The following is a 7,217-nucleotide window of genomic DNA, read 5'->3' as shown; positions in this document are numbered from 1 at the left end:
CACAAGGTGAAGTCCCACAATAGGCCATCTGCAGGCTAAGGAGCTGGGAAGTCAGTCCAAGTCCCAAAACCTCAAAAATAGAGAAGCCAACACTGTAACCTTCTGTCTGTGGCCAAAAGCCCGAGGGCCCCTGGCAGATCACTGGTGTAAGTCCAAGAGTCCAACAGCTGAAGAACCTGGAGTCTGATGTTCAAGGGCAGGAAGCATCCAACATGGGAGAAAGATGAAGGCCAGAACACTCAGCAAGTCTGCTCTTTTCATTCCTGCTTTTATGCTGTCAGCTGATTAGATGGTGCCACCCAGACTGAGGGTGGGTCTGCCTCTCCCAGTCCCCTGACTCAAATGTTGATCTCCTCTGGCAACACCCTCATAGACATACCCAGGAACAATACTTTGCATCCTTCAATCCAATCGAGTTGACACTCAGTATTAACCATCACAAGGCTTAACACATGTCCTGGCATAAAGAACATGTTGAATAAATGGCAATGACTGTTATCATTACCACGACCATCAACTTTAAGGCTCCAGCTTTTAGCTCTAAGACTTTGAGTTTCTTTGAATTATTGTGCAAGATGGAGGACCCATTGATGAGGGAATAATTATTACTGGATTTTTCCCTTTGCTTTTGGATTTTTGCAGGGTTTCTCAAAATAAGGCATGGGAGAGCCAGCCCATTGCAGGTAAAACAATTTGAACAGAAGACATCGGAGTCTGTAATTTCAAATGCATTATTGAAACAACTTTTTTCTTAACAGAGGAAACAAAATTAATCTTTTAAATAAAGGAGGAAAATTATTTCATTTTAATGCTGCACGTGGCAAGAAAATAAAGTACAAAGTTTACAGCACTTTATCCCTTCTTATCAGGAAGGAAGAAGGAAAACCCCATGGTATTATGTTTTGTCAAACATGACTTTCCAGGGACTAAACCAGACTTTGATTTTAGACCCCTGTTCATTCTAGTTTGGTAAACCCTTGACAAATACCAGTCTGTTCCACCCACAGGAGAAGGTCACGTTACCATCTCAGCTGCAGAGCTGATGAGGTGGTTGTACCGACCTGTAGAATCCCAGAGCTGAGACCTGGAGATCATTGATTACAACTTTCTTCATGGGCCAGTCAGATGTCATATGAAGAATCAAATGAGAGAAATGTGACAGGCTTCTGATCCTCCCACTCATGATTTAAAATCTTCTCTAGAACATTCTTGTTATATCTTTACTCCTACTTGTAACAAGACATTAAGCCACCCCTCTTCCATCTCATTTTCTATCTCTGTGACTGTTCTTGCTTATAAAAGTCTTCAGCCTGAGCACTGAATTGATGCTCAGAGTTTATCTAAAGCCAGACTCTTCTCCGTGTTCTTCTCGACAGATGGTCAGTTCTTCTTCCTGAACACATCCCGTGACAGGAAACTCACTGCTTTATTAGGAATCAGCCATTCTTTTGGAGGAGAGCTCCAACTTATTTGAAAACTTCTTCTTTTGCCCCAAAACTTGTTTTCTAATATGTATCTATTATATGTGTATATATACACTTAGACTTTTTTAACCGTCTGGATCAAGCCTACATAAAGGTTAGCCCCCTTCCCCAGGCTGCCTGGCAAATATTTGAAGCTAACCCACCTCCATCTCCAGGCTTAACCTTCTGAGCTCTCCCATCATCTCTGATCCCTCATGATGACCCTCACGTGCCTGCTCAATGACCTCTGGGCTTCCCCAGTATTGTTGAAAGCATGCTTGTTAAAGTCAGTTCACCCAAACTAGTTACTAAGCCCTGTACCTACTTTCATTCCTGTTTCTCCATTTCTCCCCATTTTGCTTGTAAAGCTCTACTTGATACCCCCAAATAATAGTTTGATTAATGTTGGAGAAAAGAGGAAGAATATATACAAGCTAAGTTCTATGTCTCTTCATACATTTCTGTATCGACATAGCTTTTAAAAAACAGTTCCACCGTAAAAATTTATATATAAAATCTGGGGTTCACCAAGACCTTCAGGCCTTTTCCAGTGACTCTTCCCATATTTCAGATAAAACTGGGGGTAAACGCTGCATCTTTTATTTGTCCTTACTACATTTCCCTTGGCTTTGAGAATGTTTGTATTTTTGCATTATATCTAAAATGTATGAAGGTAATGCTTATATTTATTTCTATCTTTAGAAATGTTAGAGACCACATGCAATTAGACACAATCTACAAGCCTAATGAGAAAGCATTGGCTTCATTGGTAAAAGTGTGATCATTATTATGGAGTGGGGCAGTGTTTGAAAGGATGGATCAGGGCAAGTAAGAGCATCCCAAATCTAAAGAGAAAATGCAGACTGTTCTCCTGAGAACACTATCTGAAAGTCAGTATGGTAAACACTCAAGCCCTCCAAGATGCAGGTACTTGGCCTGGGTAACTGCCTTCTATAGAATATCTTTCTACGACCCAGATTGGTTAAAGTCATTACACGCTACTTATGCAAGAAGGTGAATGTAAACTGAGAACTGGTCAACTATATCATTTTAATTAGGCTGTCGCCCTGCAAAAAGAAAACTATATGAAGGATCTTTTGTGAAGAATCAAATCTCTATAAACTTGGGTTAATGCGTGCCAACCAGAGATTCCTTGCTAAAGGTATAGGAAGTCCTGATATTATATACTGACTAGTCTGCAATTATGAGATTTTTCATCAGGAAAAATTAAGTGATAAGCCATGATTTGTTTTTCTGTGAATCATTATGATGTTTACCCAGTACATCAAAGCTCAGTTTAAATTAAACTGGACCCAAAATCATTTATTTATTTATTTATTTTAGAGACAAGGTCTTTCTCTGTTGCCCAGGCTGGAGTATAGTGATGCCACATAGCTCACTGTAACCTTAAACTCCTGGACCCAAGTGATCCTCCCACCTCAGCCTCCCAAGTAGCTAGGACTATAGATAGGTACGTGCCACCACACCTGACTGATTTTTTTACTTTTATTTTTATTTTATTATTATTTTCTTTATTTAATAAAGTTTTATTTTTCCAAATGTACAGTTGGTTGGACCTATTCATACATCTTCACCAGCAGCTGGAGCATCTCCGCCCTTGGTATTTCTGGTGTAAATTACTTGAGCTCTGTGCTTTGAAACCAGTTTGATAAGTCTTTTACTAAGGAGCTTCTGAAGGGCTGCCCTGGCCAGGGAGCCTTGAATCTCCAGTCTCTCAGAGACCACAGCTGGGGTTATAAGTTTATAGTTGGGAACTTCCTTACAGAGTTTGTCGTAGGTAGCTTTGTCAAACAAGACTGTTATTGAGCTTGTCCCGATCTTTGCCTTTGGACCACTTCTTTTTGGCGTTGCCCCCAGATTTGTTCACTGGGTCTTTGTCTTTCTTGGCCGACTTTCCAGCATCCTTCTTCTTCTTGTCATCTTTGGGCAGCACTGCAAAGCTCAGAGAGCAGCAGCAGACACCGCAGCCTTGCTAAGATGTCAGACAAAAAAAAAAGCTATTTTTATTTTTTTATAGGGACAGAGTCTCACTATGTTGCCCAGGCTGGTCTCAAACTCCTGGCCTCAAGCAGTCCTTCCACCTCAGCCTCCCAAAGTGCTGAGATTACAGGCATAAGCCACCACGCTGGGCCTGGACCCAACTGGGCCTTCATCCAGTGAGACAAGCAAATTTCAATGTCATTGATGACTGCCTCTTTCTTCCTGTGTCTTTTCAGTAAGACTTTCTCACTTCAGCGAGCACACTCACACTCCATGGAAACCTACTCATAATGCTAAACCTCCTTTTAACCATTTTTAACCATTTCATTCTTTTAGCAAAGCTATGCCAAATCGACTGGTGTTTCTGTCCTTTCCACTCTGCAGTCCTTTCTCTCTGCAGTGCTAGTGAGAGAGGAGGCACAGCCTCATGTGGGTCCACAGGGAGGCTAGTGTAAGTAGAGACTCTGGACTGAGTTGCAGAGCTGCCAACCTTGAAACAGAAATAGGATATTGGCTCCCCCAAGGAAATGCAGGCTGTGCAACTTCTTTATTTGGGTTGGCAACAATAGGCATGCACTTTACTTCTGCTGAGGCCTGATCACTTGCTGAATATTTATTTGTCCCAAAGATTATTTAGCTATCCTCAGGAATCCGGGCTCTCTGGCCAAGTTTTCTCCTTTGGCATGGGTTCCCAGTGGGGAATGTGACTGATCCTTTCTGCCTTCAAAAGGGGCCATAATGACCATCGAGCTGGAAGTGGAAGTGTTACAGGAGAAGAGCAAAACGGGACACAAGAGCACCCATGACTTGCGAAGACAGTGGCAGAGCTGAGTAGAACTTGGATCTCCAAATCCAATGTTCTTTCCAGGAGGCCAGAGTCTCTCAAACTTTCAGGAGCATATCATTATACGAGGAACTTATCTAATAAAATGCAGATTTTTAGTTCTCCTCATTAGAAATTCTGACGCAGAATCTGCCTGTTTAATGTGTATCTTCCTGTGGCCATGAACTGAGATACCATCTCTATGCATGAGATCACTCCAGCCCACCAACGTTTACTTTCTGCTTATACTCACCCAGGGAGAGGAGTGTTGCCAGACAGTTAAATATGAAAACCATCATATCTTCTTGCTCATTTTTTGAAAATTATAGCACAGGCCAGGTACAGTTACTTGTGCCTATAATCCTAACATTTTGGGAGGCTGAGGTGGGAAGATTGCTTGAGGCTAGGAGTTCAAGGCCAGCTTGGGCAACATAGTGAGACTGTATCTCTATAAAAATTAAAAATATATATATAGCACAAAGAACATTATAAAAACATTAAAATAAACTTGCAGAAGAAAAAAAATCCACCCGTGGCCCAGAGCTCCATCAAACCATCTATCTACTTTCCCTTCCATGTTTGGAGAAGTTATCCTTGTATCGAGATAACTATCAACCTAATAATTATTTTATCTTATTTTTACTTCTCTCGGCCAAGTGTCCTTTTTATTATTTGACTTGCTAAGAAACAGGGCCCTTGAATGCTATTAAAGAAGACAAACAGTGCTTAACTTTATCAATCATTTGCTACATTACTGGGTACTGTACTCAGGGTTTTATATACATTCACTCATTTAATCACGTCAGCCTTATGAAGAAGGTCCTAGTATCCCCACTTTCCAGATTAGGAAACTGAGGCTTCAAAAGTATTACTAGCTTATACCAAATTATAAATCTTCTGACTCCAAAACATACGCTCTTCTTTTCCAAACTGCCTTCTAGACAGCAGACAAAAGACAGAAGATGCCTGGCCTGCAGCTCTTCATCCCCACGAAGAAGGGAGACCTACATAGGAAACAACTAAAGGCCAAAAATAACAACCGTACTTAAGCACTAAAATGTGCCCTGAAGATACATAGTGCTGCAGGGAGTGAGAGCGGGGCAATACCTATGTGAGCAGGAAACCTTAAATACAAGGGAGAAAAATGGGACACAATCCTAATGGCAGAGGCTGCTATTATAGGTTTGCGGACAGCACAGAATGACTCGGTGAAGTGAAAAGTCACAGAGAGCCCCAATCTGCCACGAAGCCATTCATTTTAGCTGACTGTCCAAACAGACCCTTGGCCAGAGCCACTAAATACTTCAGATTTGACTCTTTCTCTCCAGAGCTGATAATCAGCATAGACAGGATCCCAGATGGTAGGAAAAAGGGGTGACAAGCTAGGGAATCAAGCTCTGAGTAACTAAGAATGCAGGTGCCACCAGGGGCAAAATGTTTTTCCAGAAATGAATCCTCCATTGTTGCTAGAGAGTTTGAGTTCTGAAAGCTTTGCTTATGATTTCCCCGGAGTTTCTTGAGGGTCTCCAGTGTCCAAGTATCTGCGATACTTTCTGTCTTCACCATGCATTTGGCACTTAGCATTAGCTAATGCCATCGTTTCATGCGCTGCCCATCACCGTCGTTCCATGATGTTTACTGCCTGTGCACGGCACTGTGCCGGGCACAGAAGACATTTGTAAGTCTCTGCCACTGGGTGTGTACAGCCTTTCTGGGTCGACAGGGCACATCTTAATGCCTATTAACAGCCCTTACAGTTCACTGTGATCTCAGTAGACTTTATCATAAGGTGAAGCAGGATATAGGGCCAACCACTGAGAGGACAAATCAAAACTGGGCCAGACAGGCAGAGGATGGAGAGGCCCTGAGGCGGCAGTGGGGTTTTCAACCATGTCTTTCTCGGGGGCCTGCCTGAGGCATCACATGTGCTGGTGGGTTCTCTAGGAAGCAGAGTCTGTGCCAAGATTAGCTTGAAGGGCATTTGTTACTCCAGGGGGTGCTTCTGGGGTTAAGACTTGAGAAAGGGGGAAGAGGGAAGCAGGGTTGAAGCATGGCTGGGCTGCAGGCACAGCATTAGCCTCCTCTGATGCGTGGAGACTTCTGCGGCTGACATGGTCCTTCAGAGTTGCCCCAAGTTGGAGGCCCTTTGTACTTTCCTGTCCTTGGCTGTGGGCTGCCCTGGGCAGGAGGTATGAACCCTGGCCAGGTGACTCTGTTCAGCCAAGCCAGTCCTTGGAGGGGGCTGCCACTGAGTCTGCTGGCCGCCTCCCAGCAGCTGGGGCAGGGAGGACTTCATTCCTCAAGGAGGATTTGGGCCTCATGTACTGCCCTCAGAGAGGCACTCAATAAACACTGACATGTTGGCTGAGAACACCTCTCCCTCATGGCACATGGTCCCTGATTTGTGACTTGGACACAGGCAGAATAGGTTTGGAACTGCAGCATTTGTTTAAAGAAGAATAGTGGACCAGGCTGCAAAAGACCATTTTGTGAATGATTGTGTAACAGCCACCACAAACTGCTGAATGTATGGGTTTCAGACTTTAGCATAAGAGCGTCATCTGTAATGAGAGTGAAAGCCAGTGCTCCCAAGCCAATTAATGATGGTCGGGGAGAAATTAGTGACCTGTACAGTCAGATAAATAGTCTCATTTCACATACTGTTCCCAAAAGATTTTTATTTTTCAGGAACAGAGCCCTTGAAGTAAGATAGCTATCTCCTGTGTACACATATGGACGCAACTGTTAGTTAATTCAGAAGACAGCTAAGGAAACAAATTAATTTATAGTGTGCCTCCCTTCCAGGAGCTGAAGTAGCTCTTTGGGTATCATTTATCAGGCTGTAAGAGAGCTGTAGGAGTTCAGAAGGGAGTGTTTAATCTATCTGTTTTGGCAGAGATGGGGGAAACTCCATGGAGTGAGGTAAATTC

General features: G+C 43.1%; 1 pseudogene; it reads right to left on the bottom strand.

Annotated features, from left to right (window-relative positions):
- Nucleotides 1-2,997: 2,997 nt before the first annotated feature.
- Nucleotides 2,998-6,679, bottom strand: LOC105502572 (annotated as a pseudogene).
- Between the last annotated feature and the right edge of the window lie 538 nt (nucleotides 6,680-7,217).

Source organism: Colobus angolensis, unplaced genomic scaffold (assembly GCF_000951035.1).
Source record: "Colobus angolensis palliatus isolate OR3802 unplaced genomic scaffold, Cang.pa_1.0 Scaffold8, whole genome shotgun sequence".
NCBI classification, from domain to species: Eukaryota; Metazoa; Chordata; class Mammalia; order Primates; family Cercopithecidae; genus Colobus; species Colobus angolensis.
The sequence above is the reverse complement of the archived record's forward strand: the minus strand, read 5'-3'. Positions and strand labels throughout refer to the sequence as shown.